Raw genomic sequence first — 21,633 nt, 5'->3', positions numbered from 1 at the left:
TTTCTTCTTTTTTTGGTATTGGATATTTTTTCATAGTTTAGATGTTTCTTGCCTAGTTTTAAGACGTTCTTTTTCCAATGTTTTTTGGATGTTTTGTTTTGAAATTTTTAAAATAATTCTGAATCTCTTTTTTATTAGGTTTTTGATGTTTCTTTTTGGTATGTTTTGGATGTGTTTTTTTATTATAAATTTTTATGTTTTGTTTTGTTAGGTTTTAAAATTTTTAAAATAGTTCTAGATCTCTTTTTTATTAGGTTTTGGATGTTTCGTTTCGGTATGTTTTAGGTTTTTTTATTATTAATTTTTATAACAATTTTTAAATTTTTAAAATTTTAGAATTTTTAAAATGAATTTTAAAATAATTAGAAATGATTTTGGAATTTTTAAAATGGATTTTGAAATTTTTAAAATATTTTTGACTATTTTATCACTCATATTTATTACACAACTTTAAAATAAGTACCTCTATGATAACTTTTCAAATAAAAAATTACTTATTTATAAGTTATTTTTAATATAAGTCCTTAGAGCAGCTTCAATGGAATACTTTTTGGGTATCAGTTTTGATTTTTGTAGTAACTGAACTGATTTAAAATTGAAACTTGCTTTGGATACAATATTTGAAATGATATTGGTATCAGTAACGCTATGAAGCACAGACACAAACACGAGACACGACACAGCGACACGCGAATTCTAAAAGTTGACGGATACGGGGACACACATATATTAAAAATATAATATATTCATTAATATTAAGCCAATAAGTATTTTCAAAAACAACCATATGATATGCATTTCTTTCTAAAGTATATAGGTATTCAAAAGATAAAATCATAAACTTCTATGTCTTAATAGAGTTAGTAAGAGTTTTGTACATACATGTACACAAAAAAAGTTATCTAAATTCATACTATTTCTCCATTACATATGGTTGATATCTTCATCATTAGAAAAAGTCACTCTTTTCAACTTTGATTCATTAAGAGAAAGGTGAGTAACTTCAAGAACACCATTTTCCTCATCAATTGGTAAAAACGCACCTCCAGCAATATCCCACATCATAGTTTCTCATTTATTATATTGCAGACTTTTTCTTGAAAGAATACGAAGATTAGTGTGCACAAATACTAAATTTTCTACGCGTTTAGGCTTCAACTTGTTTCTTTTTAAGGAATGGACAAAAAAATAAGTACTCCAATTCCTTTTACAATAAGAGGATGAAGATGGTTGCCCTAGTAGCGTAAGAGCAATTGGTTGAAGAAGTTTTGCTTTACCACCATGAATTAGCCACCAAAATTTTGCATTGACTATGCCTCTATCAATCAAGGAGTCATAATCATCAAAGACACCTCTACCATTAGAAAAACTTGCAAATTCAATGTTTACCTTTCTCCTCTCTTATTCATCAGAAAAATACCTCTTCAAGTATTTAACTCTCTCATTAGTGATATCAATATCTTGATAAGAAGAAACTCGTGTAGGATCTTCTCTTAACTATTGGTGGCTATAATACTTATATAATTAGTGGTTAAGCATAAATTAGTAATAGTTCAATTATCTTCACTTATAAATATAAGTTATAAACTATAAATGTAAAGAGTTACCTTGGATACAATGAATGTGCTAAACAATGAAGAGGTGTGATACTTTTTGTCCATTTTTGAACTAATATTGAGTTCGCAACATTGTAGAAGAACGATGACTCTTGTTCATCTTTTCTTTCATAGAGATATATAGCTCTTTCTACCTTTTTGATCATTGAATCGCACATCTCATGAACCAAACAAAGAGTAGGTGCATTCATGTCTGTACTTCTTAAAATATCATAAATAAGAGTTGTGAAAGTAAGAATATAATCAATTTTTTGCCACCAATTTTTACTCAAAATTTTTTCTGTAACAAACTCAGCTTTGCCAATATTATCTTCATTGTATGAATATCACTTCTCACTTATAACTATCTGTTTGAGTCCTTGCTTTAACAACCTAAATTTTTTGAGCATCACAATAGTAGAAACAAATTGAATAGGAGCAACTTTAACCAGCTTTAATGTATTAAATTCATTGAAAATATATAACCTCATATGATGATTAACAATGAAGTTTTTTATAAAAGAAGCATCTTCAGTAATTTGAGTAATCTATGAGCATTTTTTATAAACAAAATTATTCTTCTCTGTATTCTTAGCTATACAAATGTCCTTTAAAGTAAGTTTGAGAGTATGAACAACACAAGGAGTTTAATAAACAGATGAAAATTCAGCTTTAATCAATAAACCAACCACTTTACAAATTGGCGCATTATCAGTCACAATCTACACTACATTTGAGAGACCGAATTCTTTTACCACATCTCTTATTTGCTTTGCTACATAATCCGTGTCTTTGATCTCATCTAAATAATCTATAGCTTTTAAAAACATAAGCCCACTTTCAGTCATAACCATAAAATTAAGAAGAGACCTCCTTTGGGATCATTCCATCCATCACTTATAATGTTCATTCCCTTTCCACTCCATAAATTTTTGGTAGGCTCTAACATTCTCTCTACATGTTACTTCTCTTTCTCAAGCAAAGTTGTCCTCAATTTATTATACCCAGAAAGAATATAACCATCAATATAATTATTAGCAGCATAAGAAAAAGTGTTGACAAAATACAAATTTTTTGCTAGATAAAAAGGTAATCCTAATGAAAAAAATATTCTTGCAATATGTAAATCTAAAGTCTCTCTTGCATTCACATTAAAAGCTTTTTCTAAAGGCCTAGTAATTCTTCTTTTTCTTGAATCAAGTACATTTGCATTAGATAAGAATGGAAGAGGAATTGACTTAGGCTTTTTACTTTTATGCAACAATGTACTTTCACTACCAAATTTCTTAAGTTCTTCAAGCTTTGTAAATGTAATTTTTGCACAAAATCTAATTTCTTTTCCTGAAATCTTCAATAAGTGTGCTCTTACTCTAGTATAAGAACCATTGAATAAAACTTTGCAAAATTTACATTGAAATTCAAGATTTCTACCACCTTTAATTTTATCTTCTTTGTTACAAATTTTCATAAAGAGTTATCAAAACACTTTTTTTAGAATTATTTTAAGCACTTCCTGAACTCGTCTCTCACAATTCTACAATAATTTAAGAGCTAAAATTATTCTTTCACAATTTCATTCTTAAGCAAAACAGAACAAAAAAAAAACATAGAGACAAAATAGAACAAAAAAAATTATTATATAATACTAGTATACTACCAAATATAAATTGTTATATAATACTAATATACTACCAAATATAAACATGCATTTGTTACCAGATATGAATGAAAAGTTGAGTGAAACAAATAGTTTCTTAGTATATATGCTAAAAAACAAATTAACAATCAATTTGGTTTTCTTTTCTGTTGTGTTTTTTATGTGTCTTTCTAATCTTATCATAGCAGTTAGAGATTTTGAAAGAAATCTCTAACAATATCTAATTCCAAAAGCACAAAACAAAACAAAATCAAAGAGATTCACAGAATAAAATAGAAGTCCAGAATCAAATAGAAGCACAAAAATGTCAAAATAAATCAGAACCAAAGAGAAGCACAGAGGTCAGAGCAAAATAGAAATACAAAACGAGAAATCAATTAATGAAAAAATAAACATTCTCCCTTACTTGAAATGGAGGATGCAGAAGAGCACGGCGGAAGAGTACAGGAGCAGCGACGACAAGCACAACGAAAGTGGCGACTGGAGAACTGGCGAACACAACAGCTAGCAAGGGAGCAACGACGACAAGCACATCAGAAGTGGCGACCAGAGAGGCGAGGAACGGCAGTGAGTAGTGACGATGAGCATCGCGGAAGTGGCAGCAGTGAAGAGGAGATGCTGAGATTGATAGTGAGTGAGTATGGAGAGGGACAACAAACACCCATGGCAGCGACGACTGGAGGTGGCGGCGACGACTGGAGGTGGCAGCAGACCGACAGTAAGGAGAGGGTGAGTGGATGTGGAGTCAGAGATGGGTCTGGGGTGGAGTTGAAAAGTTTGGGCTTCACCTCTTGTAAAAGTAAAACTGAAGTGAAAATTTCAAATCAGAATCACTATTGGGTCGTGTTCGGGTATTTTTTTGGTATTTTGGACAGGACACGTTTGGACCCGGGAGACACACGTTTCAAATGAGTGTCTTTGTGCGTTGTGTCCGAAATGTATCCAACATACCAACACGACAACTAAACAAAGCATTCGTACTTTATAGTAGTAAGGAGATAATGTATCATTTTAAAAAAAAATCAGTAAAATACTGTCATTTATATATTCATTAGACCCATTAAATAAACATTATAATCTTGTTATATAACGTTATTAAATTAAAATAAAACTAAATATTGGAGTTTAAATTAAAATAAAACTAAATATTGGAGTGACAAATTTTACGTTAAATTTTAAATTAATTTTATAATATATATAATCCCACCAATACTTATACTTATGTGATATTGTATAAAATTTAAAATTAAATAAAATTAAAATTAAATATTAAAAATGTTCTTATCATCAGGAAAAAAATTTAATTAATTTGTGTATCTATACTCTAAATATAATGCAACTATACTACATTTTGACTTTAATAATATATAGCTTTTCCCAATACACGTAGAAGTTTTAGTTAGTGAGTGTGAATTCAATAAATTGCAAAATGATAGTTTTCTATACGAGGTTAGGTGTCATGTGGGTATCAAGTATGGTGTTGAATGAATCTGTATTTTGATTATTTTATATTAAATTATTTATGGATTATATTTAACTAATGTGCATTATTATTGTATGTACAATAATACATTTTTTAAAAAATATTATACATTATTTCATGCTTTTATTTATTTACTTACGTGGTGACGTGGTCGTACAGTCTTCAATATTCATCATGATTAATTGGACATGCGTTGAAGGTTGAACAACATATATATGATAAATAATTAAATAAGTACTTATTTGGGGAAATTAAAAATAAATGGTTACTTAATATCATTTTCTAAAAGAAAATAAAAAACTAGAATGACGTAATCCTAAAGGGCTTCCGTTGCCACTTGCCAGCATTCTGATTTTAAAATGTTTCGTTACGATGGTTGACTGCCTATAATGATGCACGAAGACTTTGTTCGTACTTTATCCAATGTATCGCGTCTATCTGTATTTTGGTGAAAAAAATGGTGACCTAGTTTAAAAATAAGAGAAATATTCAAAAATTATTAAAATTTATTATTTTTAATTATTAATCTAATTTTTTATTCTAATAATTTAATAATATATTTTTAATTCACACTTTTAAATATTAATAATTAATTATTGACTAAAAATAATAAATTTAATTTTATTGATTATTTAATATTATTTTAAAAATAATATGTATTACTAATTTTTAATATAAAAAATTATTCATAATATTTTAAATATTAAAAAATGGATTAAAAATAGGTTTAAAAATTAAACTTATATTTTAATATTAATAAATATTAAAATAAAAATTCAAAAATCAGTAATTTTAATTTATATTAACTAATATTTTTAGTCATTAGTCTAACACCTTTAATCTCACAATTTGACTTTATATTTGTAACTTATATTTTTAAATATTATGAATTAATTATTGAAAAAAAAAAACAATAAATTATGTTAATATTGTAGTATTATCCTAAAAAAATCTTTCATCTTCTCTTACATTGCTATATATATATACAAATCAATACTTCCAATTTTAAAATTGTAGAAATTGAACTACTAATACGTACGAAGGCAAATCGGAGTTCGTTAAAGGGTTACTATTTTGAGTATTTTCCTGATGATATGAGCATATCATTTTCTTGAATCGTGACAAACAACTATAGTCCAAGGCCCCAAATAATAAATCAAATTAAATTAACAAACCGAATGAATAAATCTGAAAGTTAACAATTGCTATTCCAAGGGGGTGATTAATGAAGTGATGACTTCCATAATACTCATTAGTATTAATATTATTCCTATGCAAGGCCAGTAGTATCTGCCATGTGCTGTCTTCATGTGTAAGCATTTGTGTCGGAATTCTAGTAGTTGTAAGGAGTCATTGTTAATTACTAGTAGGCCATATTGCCACTAATTAACCACATAAGGTTACTCGTTATTCACTTTTTTTTTTTTTTTTTATTGAAAATAGGCCAATTAAGCTCTAACTCATTGCACTCATTATTCACTTTATTATGTCATATACAACGAGAATTTCTTATAAATTTTTAAAGAATAAATAGGAATTTTTAGATTTTGGCACATTTGAAATGTGATGTATATCAATTGGTTCTAGGTAATAAGATTGAGTTATTGAGGTACCAAAAATTATAAAGCTACAAATATTTTAAAGTTGAGGAAGTATTTAATTTAAAAAAAGTATTAGAGAGTGAATATTTTTTATTAATATTAGTCAAAAGTTTGGATCAACACCTTATTTTAATAGTATTAAGATTTAAAATTTAGTATTTAGTATTTATGATTAAAGTTTAGGATTTAAAGTTTAATCAACACCGTATATTGCATATAAAAATATTTTTGTCGAATAAATATTGATAAAAAAAATGATAAATTTTATTGCATATAGTATTACTTTTTAATTTATAAGTTTTAAAGATTGCAAATTATATATATGTATAGACAGACAGATATAATATTGAATTAATTGATTTTCTTTGCAATAATATAATTAGTTAAAGACATATACCTATCTATTATTCTACTTGTAATGGCTGATTTTTTTTTTTTTATATTGTAACAACCTGTATAATGTGCCCAATATTTGAGTGTATGTGAGTTTTTTTCTGCTATGGGATATTTTTTATTTTTTAGAAGACACAAAACTTTATCTATATTTTGTTTATAAAAATATTTTTTAAATTTATTAAATACAAAACGGCAGTACTGTTTTCATTAAAAAAAATGATTAAAAATTTTTACTCCACAAAACGGCAAGTCGTTTTGCATGTGATCAATTTTTTTAAAAATTGGAAGATGAAAAATGTCAATAACATTTTGAGGTTTTTGATTTTTTTTAATTAAAAAATTAGAAAATGAAAAACATCATTGACTTTTTCTGGTGCGCCTTAGCAACTCTCACAACTCTCATTTTAGTGAATTACACCATAACATCAATGGAAGCCCAATATTAAGAAAGGGAAAAGTACATGAAAGTAAGAGTTAATCAGTTAAAAAGTAAATAATTTAATTAGTTTATAATTATATTTAATCAATTTTATTTATTTTTAATTTATAATATTTGATATTAATTGTTTCTCATCCCAAATTAAAATTATGAATGATACGTTGGAGAAATAGAGGTGGAGATCACGGAACTTTCAACAATCTCGATTCTTAGTATATAAAAAAGTTTATAAAATATATAAAAGAACATCTATTTAATATGAAAAAGAAATATTATGATACTTAATAGAAGAAACATCCTAATACTTAGTATAAACACCATTCATATAAAAATTTTAAATTCACCCAAAAATAGTTAGCTAATTTTTTATTGATACCCTCTTAATTCCCTAGCATTTTTGGAAAAGAAAAAAAAGTTCTACTTGTGATATGTGATTAATTAAAGTATGAGTATATGGGTATATTTTCAACTTAGATTATGCATGCATGTGTGGATCAAGTTGTACAAATCTAAAATTATGGGATAGACAAAACGCAAGACAAAATGCCAGTGACAAACAAACCTTAGTCAGCCTGGTGTACAGGAGCAGCCACATTGTTTAATGATTAAATAAACATTTTAAAGACTTTAATTTGGACCAAGTCATATGCCAATGCCTTCCCTTTCACGGGGTCGACTCCACTTACCGAAGCTCAACTGCTGAAACCACCTTTATCCACTCTCCCTTCAACTCATATTATTTTGCTTTCTTTCTAAGTTTTCTAACCTTCACCATTTTTCTTCTTTGATTCTAGATATATTCTATTTCATATATAACCGACTCAAATTTATATTATTCCACCCTTTTTAATAATTAGTGTGTGGAAGGATATGACACCCTATAATAACAATGGAAAAAAATTGTATATTGGTATTTACAAATCCATCAAAATTTAAATAAAGGTACAAAATAAAAAAATAATACTTCCATATATATATATATATATATATATATATATATATATATATATAATGAAAAGTTATAAACAACTTTTATAGTAATATAAAATCAAATATAATTAATAAGATAATGCACGTTGGCAAAATGCATACATACTTATGCTTCTAATAAACCAACCTTTCGAATATTAATTGACAAACAAAATTTATTAATTTTTTTATCAATATTTGGCCATTTTAAACTCTAATCTTTAAATACTAAATTTTAAAATTTAACTTGAATTAGTTTGGTAGTTAGTTTACAAAGCCACTTAAACAAGTATTAAAAATTTGAATAATTTTTTATGTATGTAGCAATTCATTGACAAACAACAAATCTTTAAATGAAACTCAAATTTTAAACTCTAAATTCTAATAGCATAAAAATAAGAGATTGACCAAAAATGTTGGTTAATATTAATAAAAAGTATTAGTTTTCTAATATTTTTTATTATATTCTTGTTTTAATATTTCAATAGGTCATTTTGCACCCCCCCTATATATATATATATATATATATAATTTCCTTAGACTATTCTGGGTTAATTTAATAATAATTAATCTTGTGTCTCTTTGTTCGTGAGTTCGTGTACGTACAACACACCTATACCGGTGAAAAATTAAAATTACTTGGTTGCTGAGCAAACATGGCAAAATTTCAAGAAAGGGCTTCCAGATTCCACGGGTTAACTTATCCAACAAGCAAGCAAGAGCAAGGGAGAGAGTAGAAACTAGAAACACGATCCGTTCATTGGGGGAAACAAAGTTCTGTGGAAACTAATCAAGGCTTTAATTTGGAGCTTCAAATAAAGGAAGGATCGGAACCACCCACATTGTTTTGTTGTGTTCAATGTTGATGAAAGAAAAAGAGCAAAAGCAAAGTGTTATGTGTTAGCTAAGCGCCACTGGGTAAAGTTTGTGTTGACGCATTGAATAGTCAATTTTTTTCCCTTTTGGTCCTTAATCATTGTAAACCAACTTAAAGGCATAGGGGGCAGAATCTTTTCACAGAGTTTGAGATCACTTCGGCACTAAAAGGTCTTAATTGAAAGAATTATGGCACGATATAGACATCACTAAACGCTCCACTAAAAAATTACTCAAGCATTCTCTTAGCTTTTGCTACAAATAAAAATTGATGGAATGGAGCGGGAGAAACACGAGTGGTGATACTTGGTTTTTTCTGAACTCTTTTGGTGGAAAAAAAAAAAAGAAAGTAGTACCGGACTTTTAAGATATTATTTTATATTAATTGATGATATATAGTATGATTCGTTTAAACGAAAAAGTAACATTTTAGTTAATATTTAAACTAAGTTTGACGGATAATAATAATAATAATAATAATAATAATAATAATAATAATAATAATTGATATAGCTGTTATAACTCAATCAAAATGTTATAAATCGGCGACATACTTTATAATTCGGCTTGGTGCGTTATAACTAGCTCAAATGTTATAACCCGGTCTCATATACCAAAACGTATATTAAAATGTCCTGACATGATATTACTCTTCTTTAACACAAATGATTCCCAAAGCATAAATGTTAAGTATCTCGCCTCGCATATAAAGGAGGTAAGACACTTTATCGAGGATATGATCATTTTTTACATATTGACTGACTTAAGTATCGGAGTGCATTTTGTAGGTACTTCTCCTTTTGTTCTTTCTACACCAAGGCATATTTCTTCCCAAACAAGAAGCTTGGAGTTGAGATAAGAAGCTCGGAGTTGATTGCCAAGAGGACAAGCTATACCAAGTCAATCCATGCAAGAACAATTGGCGCCCACCGTGGGCCTAAGAAATAAAAACCCTTTTTCCTTTTTTAGATCCCAAAATTTTCTTGTTCGCCTATGGCTGACCAAACTCCGCCAACATCATCCGAGCTTCTTCGGATGTTAACCGAGTTACAACAGGCCAATCAGCGTATGGCAAAAGAAAATAAAAGAATGGCAAACCAAATAGCTGAGTTAACCAATGCTTGGATTGAAAATAATGATGATCATAACGAGTGACTAGAGGATGAAGAACACAATTCTGACATGACACACGTTTTTAAAACTCAAGGGCAAGAAGAAGATCGACAAGCCGACGAAGACGATGATTAGACAATGTCGTTGGTCCATTCACCACTGATGTCATGAATTTTCAAATTCCCAAAAGGTTCACTCTACCAACGACCTTAACTCCCTATGACGGATTAGGCGACCTAAAGAAGCATATCAAGAAATTCTGATCTATAATGATAGTGAACGCTGCTTTTGACCATGTTTTATGTCGTTGTTTTCCTACCTTTTTAGATGGTCCTGCACTTGATTGATTTTGTTCTTTGCCTGCAGATTCTATTTCTTGTTTTCAGGAATTGGCAAAGCTCTTTGAAGATCAGTTCGCTACATCTTCCATTTATCTACATGATTCCAACTACTTGAACACAATCAAGCAAGGACAAAATGACAGTCTGAAAGACTATATTACTCGTTACGAAGGTGGCCATTACAATCCCAGATCTTCATCCTAAGGTGCATTTACACGCCATCACGAGCGGACTTGGGCTAGAAAAATTCTAAGAAGCGATTACAGTAGCAAAACCGAAAACACTTTCTAAGTTCCGGGAGAAGACTAAAGGTCAAATGGAGATTGAGGAGCTCCGTCAGGATTGGAAATCAGAAAAAACCCACAATAACAAGACGAAGATAAATCTCGGGACAACAAGAAGGCTTTCAAGTTGACTCCCCACTATGACTCATATACATAATTCAACACCTAGCAGGAGGAGATAATAAAAGAAATCTTAAATGCAAAGCTCATCAAGTCTTCTTGGAAAGTCGGTAATTATCAAGACATGAAGAACATGGATACGTCCAAATATTGTCCTTTCCACCAAAAGCATGGGCACACTACCGATGAGTGTGTCATCGCTAAAGACCCGTTAGAGCGACTAGCCCGATAGGGCCATTTGGATAAATACATCAATGGCCACATTAAAAAATACACAACAAACTCTTCCGACCATTCCTCTACAGGACAATATTCCTGAGACAAGGAAAAGATCATTCATACTCACCCTGACCAACCACGAGGAGTCATTAACTGCATATTTGGAGGTTTCGCTAGTAGAGGGACCTCAAACTCTGCCCAAAATCGTACATACCGAACTATGCTCTCGGTAGAGGGTGCTTCCAATAAACCCAGTGTCCTCCTCATTTCCCAAAAATGACATTTAGCCATCCGACTTCAACACAAACACCACCAATCTGGATGATCCAGTTGTTATTTCTATCCAATTGGGAGACCTTTTAGTCCGAAAAGTATTGCTTGATCCTAGAAGCAGCGCAGGCATCCTGTTTTACTTTACATTCCAGAAAATGAAGCTAAGCAATAACATACTCCAACCCTCTACTGGGAATTTGGTGGGATTCTCAGGTGAACGTGTCCTGGTATTGGAATCTGTGTGGTTACAAACTACACTGAGTGAGCATCCTTTAACCAAAACTTCTGATGTTCAATATTTGGTTGTTGATTGTTTCAATCCTTATAATTTACTACTTGGCCGACCTTTTCTAAATAAGTTCGAAACTATAGTATCCACAATTCATCTCTGTTTCAAGTTTTTCGTGCAGGACGATCTCATTACAACTATTCACATCGACTATCGTGAAGCACGACAATGCTACAGTATCAGTTTGAAATCACCAGCCTCAAGTCGAGCTATAGGAGCACAAGTAAACGCTGTCCAGAATCCTGACGAGCTCCCAGTATTAGCCAACCTTGATCCAAGAGCTGAGCTCCTTGAATGACCAACACCAATCGACGACTTACAAAAAAATTATTTCACTAACGATCCAAATAAGTTTACCTATGTAGGTACAACCTCAAAGGAGAAGGATACACTTCAACACTTCCTCCAGCAAAATGATGACCTATTTGCTTGGACCCCTGCTGATATGCCTTGGATTGATCCCTCGATCATTTCTCATAAATTAGCACTCAATCCATTTGTCCGACCTATAGCTCAGAAGAAACGCATCCATGGCGTTAAGAAAAAACAAGCTTCCTTGGAAGAGACTAAAAAGTCATAAGTGTCGGCTTCATACAAGAGATTAGGTTCACAACTTGGTTGACTGATGTTGTAATGGTAAAAAAAATACAATGGTAAATGGTGCATGTGTGTTGATTTCACCGATCTCAACAAAGCATGCCCAAAAGATGATTATCCTTTGTCATCTATTGATTCTTTAGTTGATAATGCTTTGGTTATGCAACATTAAGTTTTATGGACGCATATTTTGGGTATAACCAGATCTAATGCATCTTTCTGATAAAAATAAAATTGCCTTTATAACTGAATATGATAATTATTGCTATAAAGTTATCCCTTTTGGCCTTAAGAATGCAGGTGCCACCTACCAACGCCTCATGGATAAGGTGTAGGACTGGAAGTGAGTCAAGCCAGCTCATGAGCCAGCTCGAGTTCGACTCGTTAATAGCTCGATAAGCTAAACTCGTGAGCTGGTGAGCCAAGCTTGAGCCTGGAATTGAACTCATAAATTAAATGAGCCGAGCTTAAGTTTGGATAAGCTCAGCTCATTAGCTCGTGAACTGGCTCGATTATATATATATATATATATATATATATACATATTCTATATCCATTTAATCTATACTTTTAATATTTTATATATACATATGGAATAGTAATATATATATTAATGATCTTAATTATTAAAAATTTTAAATTTATTTTTTATATATAATTTTGTTGTAGGACATAAATAAAAAATTTATAATTCATTGATAGATAAACAATATATAAAATTGATCTTTTTAAATATTTTTTAAAATATATAAGTTGTAATTTATTGGTATAGAATTATAGATTATATTCCTATTATTGAAGCAGCTTGTGAGTTTGAGCCAACTCGTGAGCTTTCGGTGAGCCGAGCTTGAGATTAGGAAATAAGCTTGATTGTTAATGAGTCAAGTTGTGAACCAAGCTCAAATTTTGTGAGCCGAACTTGAGCTTGGTCTAGCTCAGCTCAGCTCGACTCACTTCCAGCCCTAATAAGGTATTTGCAAACCAAATCGGACGGAACATGGAAGTTTATGTTGATGATATGGTGGTAAAAACAAAGCTCAGCAATCAGCATGTCGACGATCTCATTGAAATTTTTAATCAAATTAGACGGTATAACATACGGCTAAATTCGGAGAAATGCGCCTTCAGTGTACAAGGAGGCAAATTCCTAGGATTTTATCTTACAAGTCGAGATATAGAAGTCATTCCTGATAAGTGTCGAGCTATACTGGAGATGAAAAGCCCACAAACAATCAAGAAAGTACAACGTTTAACAGGGAGACTTGTTGCCTTATCCAGATTTTTACCATATTTAGCTTTTAAATCTTCTTGTTTTTTCCAAACATTGAAAAAGAAAAACAATTTTAACTGGAACAATGAATGTGAAAATGATTTTTCAAATCTAAGGCTACCATTTCAAAACCTCCAATATTACAAAAGCCTATTTATGGGGAGGAACTTTATCTTTACTTATCTGTTACTGACTGGGCTATAAGTTCTGCTCTTATCACAGAAAGAGAAAAAGTGCAGCGACCTATTTACTTTGTCAGCAAGTCACTGCAGCTTGCCGAGCTTCACTACCCAAAGATGGAGAAGCTAGCTCTTGCTTTGGTATTCTCAGCTAGATGACTTCCACCATACTTTCAGAGTCATGTCATCAATATCCAAACTGACCAACCACTGCGGCAAGTTCTCAATAAACCAGAACTAGCTAGCCGACTAATAAAATGGTCAGTTGAGCTTTCCAAATTTGACATTAGATATCAAAGTAGAGGTCCAATCAAATCACAATACTTAGCAGACTTTATCGCTGAGTTCACTGTCCCCAATTTGGACAAACATTCTATGGAATAGACTCTTTATGTGGATGGCGCTTCTAATCCACAAGGATGTGGTGCTGGAGTCCTCCTTAAAGATGGTAACGGATTTGTTCTTAAATACTCTTTACATCTCTCTTTCAAAGCAAGTAACAATCAAACAGAGTACGAAGCTCTAATTGCGGGCCTGAGGTTAGCAATTGATCTACACATCTCAGAATTAAATCTATATTGTGACTCTTTACTGGTCGTACAATAGGTAAACGATCTCTTTCGGGTCAAAGACCCTTTACTAGCAAAATACTTGGTTATTGTAAAATCTCTCATTTTCAATTTTTCTAAATTTGAAATTCATCACATATCTAGGGAACACAATCACTGAGCTGACATTTTATCTAAGTTTGTAAGCACACAATCACATACTTATTCTCTTTATTAATCTATCTTGCTAACACCAAGCATCAATCTAACCGAGCTTTTAAGTGTCAGTTAGGAAGATGAGGGCAATGGCCTTATATGCAATATCTCAAAACTGAAAAATCCCACGCAGCATTAATAATGTTCGGAAATTCTGATAACATGCATCCTTCTTTACACTAATCAATAATTTTCTATATAGACGAGGTTTTTCTCGTCCATTGATAAAATGTCTTTCTAGGTCTGAAGCTGACCTAGCTATAGTAGAAGCCCATGAAGGTATTTGTGGAACACACATCGGAGCTCGGAGAATATCCTCCAAAATACTTCGTGCCAAATTCTTCTGGCCAACCTTACAGCAAGATTGCAATGCATAAGTGAAAGCTTGCCCTAATTGTCAAAAGCACACTCTCCGATTATACACATTCCAGCTGAGGTATTGCATTACTCTGAAGTAAGTTGGCCTTTTAAGTTTTAACCAATGGGGACTTGATATCCTCGGCCCCTTCCCTTTAGCACCAAGCCAAGTAAAATTTCTAGTAGTTGCAATTGATTATTTTTCTAAATAGATTGAGGCTCAACCCTTAGCTAAAATAATATCTCAACAAATGATTTTCTTTGTTTGGAAATATATCATATGTAGATTTGGTATACCTTGGTACATCATCACTGACAATGATCGCCAGTTTGTCGATAAAAAATTTACCTCTTTTTTGTAGAACTTAAAGATAACACAACACTTTTCTTTAGTAGAGAACCCACAAACAAACGGCTTAACAAAAAGCAACCAATAAGGTCATTTTACATGCCTTACGGAAAAAGCTAGATGATGCTAAAGGGCTCTGGGCCGAGCTCATATCCCAAATTATATGGGGATACAACACTACCGTTCATTCAACAACAAAGGAAACACCTTTCTAATTGGTATATGGATCTGAAGCCATGATTTCTCTGGAGGTCTCTCAGTCATCACTCCGAACTTAATTCACTAATTCTCGGCTACAAGATACAGATCGACAAATTGATTTAGACACTATTGAAGAAATTCGAGGTATAGCAGTTCTGCGTCACCGAGCTATGCAGCAGCATATAGCCCGTCAATACAACCAAAAAGTCAACTCCCGATCGTTTCAAGTCAACATTTTAGTACTCAGAAAAACTGAACAAGCAAGGCGACCTCCAATACATGGAAAGTTAGCCACAAATTGGGAAGGTCCTTTCCGAGTTATTGAAATCTTAGGAAATGGTGCATACCGTTTACAATCTTTAAATGGTATCACTTTACCTAACACTTGGAATATATCCTCTTTAAAATTTTATTATAGTTAAAAGTCAGGGCCATGCTTGTACTCTTTTTTCTATTCACAAGATTTTTTTCAAAAAAAAAAAATTGCTTGGAGAGGTTTTAATGAAGCAAGCTGATGAAGAGATTCGTCGTGTCGGTTTTGAATTTCTCTTATAAAAATAAGAACTTCGTTGTAAGCATAGCTCCAAACCAACAAACAATTCTCACATAAAAAAATTTGAGTTGTCACATGTACAAATCCGAATGAAAATTAACCGAAGTATTTAAATATCGGGTCGTCTCACAAGGAATTGCAATGAAGTAATTAATTATTGACTATAAAAATGCAAGGGGGGTTTGATTTTTTATTTTTGCAAGAAAAGTATATGGAAAAAAAATTAAATGACAAGAAAGTAAAATGACAAAAACTAATGAAATAAAGGAAAAGTACTCTTGGCTAGACATAGGTAATTGAGATTACCATCCTTGTCAAAAAACCATACATTGATAATTATGAGGGACCAAGCTCATTAAGTCTACTTCCAAAAGCCTTAAGTACGTAATATCTACTCCTAGACTTGAAGTACGTCAAATGGCTTTGATCACATCAACCCATAAGTTTCAACCTACCTACTAATTCGATTAGTAGTGGGTTGGTGTCAATGAGTATCAAATTGATCACCAAGGGTTCTCAAATCACCAAATCATTAAGACCCAATGACTCAAGGCCACTCAATTTCCTTAGCCTAGGTCAAGAGTAAAGAAAACTACTCAAAAACTAATGAAAATATTTTATCAAACACCTAATGTGCAAGAAAAGTAAACATCACCAAATGCAAGAATTAAAAAAACCCATAACTAACATAAGCAAGAAATCAATAATAACAACTAAGATAAGCAATAAAAGACATAGAAACATAAAATTGCATTATAAGAAATCAAGATCCAACAATGGTTCATCAACATAAAGGAGAACAAAACAAGAAACTAACAAGAGAAACTAAGAAGATTAAGACAATAGAACACTAAAATATAAAGAGAATTGAAATCAAAACAAGAATTGAAAGAGAAAATTGAGAGTGATTAACCTAACTTTACCCTAATTTCTATTCTAAATCTAGAGAGAGGAGAGAGCCTCTCTCTCTAGAATTCTACTCTAAAACATTATGTAAAACTAAATTATGACTACTTGGTCCATTCTCCCTTCAATCTTTGGGTTCAATAGCATCAGAAATGAGTTGGATTGGGCCCAAAATGAGCTACAAATTGCCCCCAACGAGTTGCCCAAAATGGACCCATGCTGATCCATCGGCATGTGCGCATCATATGCGCGTGCGTCCCTCTATACGTCAGGAAAATATAACAAATTTTATATCATTTTGAAGCCATGGATGTTAGCTTTCCAACACAACTGGAACTGCCTCATTTGGATCTCTGTAGCTCAAGTTATGGTCGATTGGGTGCGAAGAGGTCATGCTTGACAGCTTTGCGGTTCCTTCATTTCTTCATAGTTCTCCCACTTTGCATGCTTTTCTCTTCACTTCTTCCGTCCAATACTTGCCTTATGAACCTGAAATCACTCAACAAATACATAACAGTATCGAATGGAATTAATGTGAGTTAAAATCACCACTTTAAGGGCCTAAAAAGCATGTTTTCACATTTAAGCACAAATCAAGGGAGAATTGCAAAACCATGCTATTTCATTGAATAAATGTGGAAAAAGATGATAAAATTCCCCAAATTAAGTATAAGATAAACCACAAAATTGGGGTTTATCATAAGCCTACCTGCACCTTTGTACCCAAAGGTCAACAATATTATATACTCATCTTTTCTCATATCTGTGTTATCAATTGATGTTTCTCTTTTCTATTCCGATCTATATCTCTCCGAGATATAACCATCAAAACAACAAATAATGACTTACGTCATACAAATCCTATCTCAAACCAATTCTCAATGCGCATTACAATCTTATTCATTAATGAGGACATTTTTGAAATCAAACTTCTCCTATCATTACTGATAGCTATCAATCAACCTTCTAATTAACTAATCTATCAGGATCAATCAAATTCCTGAGTAATATTTTTCACACAGTCAATATAACCAACACATTTCAATGTTCAAAAGGAAATAACTCATCAAATTAACAACATATATGCAAGAAAAGCCATATGAAAAATCAGTTAATCAAAAACCAATATACTTGGCCAAATATACATAGTTTTTATCAGCATCAAAATGATGATAAGCAAGTTCAATACAAAACACAAATTCATCAAAATACAAATAACATACATCGCTATCCCAAATTTTTATCTTCTTCCTCAGCTCCTTCTTCATCATCAACTAAGGGCCCATTCTGAACAATTTTTTCGGACTCCTTTTGTGACAGATCTTGATCCAGGACAAAAAATTTGGCTTGCATAACAGCACGTTCAAATTTCTCTACAAAGGCATCCAAAATCTCAATTTGCTTACTTTTTTCCGAGTCCATCAGCTTTACAGTCACTTGATCTTTCATACTAGATAAGTCATTCTCTTTCTTCTTCAGCAGCTCAGACTCCCTCTCATAATTGCTCTTCATAAGCTTTAACTCTTTCTCTTTTCAGCAAGCTTACCTTCCATATCAACAATTAAATTCTTCTTCAGATCCAACTCTTCCTTTAGCTTAATAGGCGCTTCAGCCAACCCCAACATTTTCTTATGTTTCATTTCCTGACTCCGACCTAAGCTAGCTAGGTGCAAGCCGAGTACCTGTATCCCACAAACAAACAATTAACCGCTATTACTTTCACTAACAATAAGACAATAACAAAGATCATACCTACATATACTGATCAATTGAAATATCCCTAACTTCATTAGCTAAGGTCACATCGGCTGATATCTGACACACCTCATTCCACATACGAGAAATCCTTACCCCAAACCGAGGACCCATCAATATCCTCGACAAACCTATGAAGTCTCTTTTGATTTTTCACAAAAGTCATAAGTTCCTCCAGTGGTATATCCTTCCCTTTCTCAGTCAAATTATCCGACAAATCAACATTAATAAAGTTAGATTTTCTCTTTTTAAAGATAATTTTCTTCCGTCTTTGGTGAGGTTGGTTTACTTCACCCTCTCCACCACCTTTACAAGGGTTTGAAGGTGAACCCTCCCTTTCCACGTTCTTGCTCTTGAACCGAGCTCTCAAGTTCGCCGCCGAAACCCCTGGATATTTTCCACCTGACAGGAAAAGAACACAGAATCAACAAAATACCCAAAATAAATCATCCATGGCTACTATTTGCATTTATGAACAATCTTACCCAAATACTCTACTATAGATTGCCTATTATCTTCCCATGGAAGCAAATCAAACACTAATATCAAATTTCTTCTATCCACAACTTCTACCAAATACTCGATTATACACTCATTCCTCATACTAATTTTCTTAGGGACCAAAATGTGTTTTAGCTGGGAATACCAAAATAAGGAAAATTTTTCACCTAAGTTTTCATCTAACTAAAACAGAAACACATCATCGATGCTTTTCACTTTTAAAAATATTTTTTTTAAAATCTTTGAATAAGGATTTATACAACTTAAAAACAGAAAACCTAGGTGTACTGTTCAAATTCACCCAACCCTCCTTCCAAACCCATTTTGCCTAAATAGGGAAAAGAACCACTCCAGCGAAGGTTTTAAATCTAAAAAATCCATCAAAATTTCAAAACATCACAAAAAACCCCAATCATTTAGGTAAATTTGCGACGGGGTACAATTTAATTGATTTAATACATTACACTCAAAAGCAGTAAATGGGAGTTTCACTCGCAACTCCTCAAGAACACAGCTATGCATGTAGAAAAATTCATAATCATTTTTCCTATGGAAGACACGATTACTTTTAGAATATAGTAACAACTCAACACAAACTTCAAATCTTGCCTTCACTATTTTGTAACATCTATCTCACTAACACTCTCTTTAATTGGAAAAAGTGACCCTCGTATCTTCACATTGTCACTCACCCATTCATATGTACTATCTTCTGTTACTGTGTTTATCTATTTTCCCTTCTCATTTTTCATTCCTCTCACAAATAGAAACGCAAAATAAAAGAAGAAAGCAACACAAAAGTAAAATAAACAAAAGAAAGTGCTTACCTCTTTTATTCGCGTCTTTATCAATTCCCTTTCCAACACGTTTTGATAGAAAGGAAGTTAAATTTATGAAAATAATTTGGATTCCAATATAAAACTACACCCAAGTTAAACAAAATGGTTGAGTTCCATCTCAAACAAATCATGACCGTTGCTCCCAGCCACATCAACAATGCTGATGGCATTGGTAAGTGAAAAAAGTAACACCACTCTTTAAAGCTATCATTAATTTTTCTCTTTCTTTGTTTAATTACTTATTCTTTCTTTTAAGAGTAAAGTATCATTTTGTCCTCAATTCTCCTATTTAAGTCCCTAACATTTCAAAATTGACTCAGTGTTGTCCTGCCATTAGGGATCCATTAACAGAATTGACAGCGGGACAAAATTGAGATGATTTTGAAACTTTAGGGATTTAAATAGGACAAAAATGTTAGGGACAAAAACGATACATAAAAATAAATTTTAATTTAATTTTATCTTTCAATAATATTATTTTTTACTGTACATAGTACTACTGGCCACGCGATCACTGCGTCGAGCTCTACAAATTTATCGAAACAATTTTATAGGTAAGTCTCTCTCTCACTCCAGTTTCTCTACCCCTTGAATTTCGAAATTCATGAGTGTATATGTTGAGATTTTGTTGGTTTTAGTACTTTAGGTTCAAATTAGCTTGCGGATTTTGTCGGGTTTAGCTCGTTTGAGTTGTGGATAAGGTAAACACCCTCATACCCTTTTGTGAAATGTGGGATTAGTGAACTTCATATTGATTATAGTGATAATTGTGATGTTAGATTGAGAATTGATTATTTTTTAGAGTCAAAGTGAGGATTTGGAAGCTTGAGATCAAGTTTTAGAGGCTGAGTTTCGTTGGTGAGGTTTCGAAATCTTGGAAGCTTGCGGTGCGGTTTATTGTGAGGTGTTCCGTGCATTAACGAAGAATCGGCCAAGTTATGGTTTTGGTTTCTCGTATTTAATATGTAATGTCTAGTGAAAACTTAGGCTAGATAACTATAGGATAGGTTGGAATGCATGATTGTGTTAAATATTTAGTACCTTTGATGATAATTATTGAATTAGGTTGAGAATTAATTTGGCAATTGATGTTTATGGTGAGAATGTATTGGTGCATGATGATCTTAATGATGAATGATGAAGATGATGGGAATGAATATATATATGGTGGTAAATTGATGATTTCGATTGTTTGATTGAGAAATTCTTGTAAAAAAATTATTTAAAACTGAGGTATGATTGGTTATGGTAGGATGTAGGGCTGTGTTACTATGATATGGTATATTTTGGTGCTGATTATGGACATAGAAAGTTGGTTTTGAGTTGTGATTTGATATAGAGGTTTGAGGATTTTAGTGAAAATATGATTTTTGGCCGAACTTCGGCGAGCCATAGCTCGGCTTTCGAACCCCTAAATTCTTTAAAACTTATCTCATATAAAAATTGGGTGAAGTTTACATCGTTTGAAGAACGAATAAAAAATGTTTTAAAATAAAAAAGTTATGTGCGTCGGAAGTTTGGTGTCCAAAACTGAAACTCTGCAACACTTAGCATTTTTACCCACTCTGCAGAACTCGCGTATGCGACCACCTACACGTGATGTGACCAACCCTTTTGGGTTTGGTATCTCACGTATGCGAGCAAGGTGCATGCATACGCGAGCAAGAAAAACACGCCCACGCGTACGCGTAACCCCTGAAATCAGCA

The 21,633-nt window shown here is 32.1% G+C and overlaps 1 pseudogene; it reads right to left on the bottom strand.

The window, feature by feature from the left end:
* Positions 1-2,143: 2,143 nt before the first annotated feature.
* LOC148575935 (uncharacterized) lies at positions 2,144-3,063 on the bottom strand (annotated as a pseudogene).
* Positions 3,064-21,633: the final 18,570 nt, after the last annotated feature.

This window comes from Arachis ipaensis, chromosome B1 (assembly GCF_059453495.1).
Source record: "Arachis ipaensis isolate K30076 ecotype BB chromosome B1, ASM5945349v1, whole genome shotgun sequence".
Taxonomy (NCBI): Eukaryota; Viridiplantae; Streptophyta; class Magnoliopsida; order Fabales; family Fabaceae; genus Arachis; species Arachis ipaensis.
This window is presented reverse-complemented; position numbering and strand designations above follow the sequence as displayed.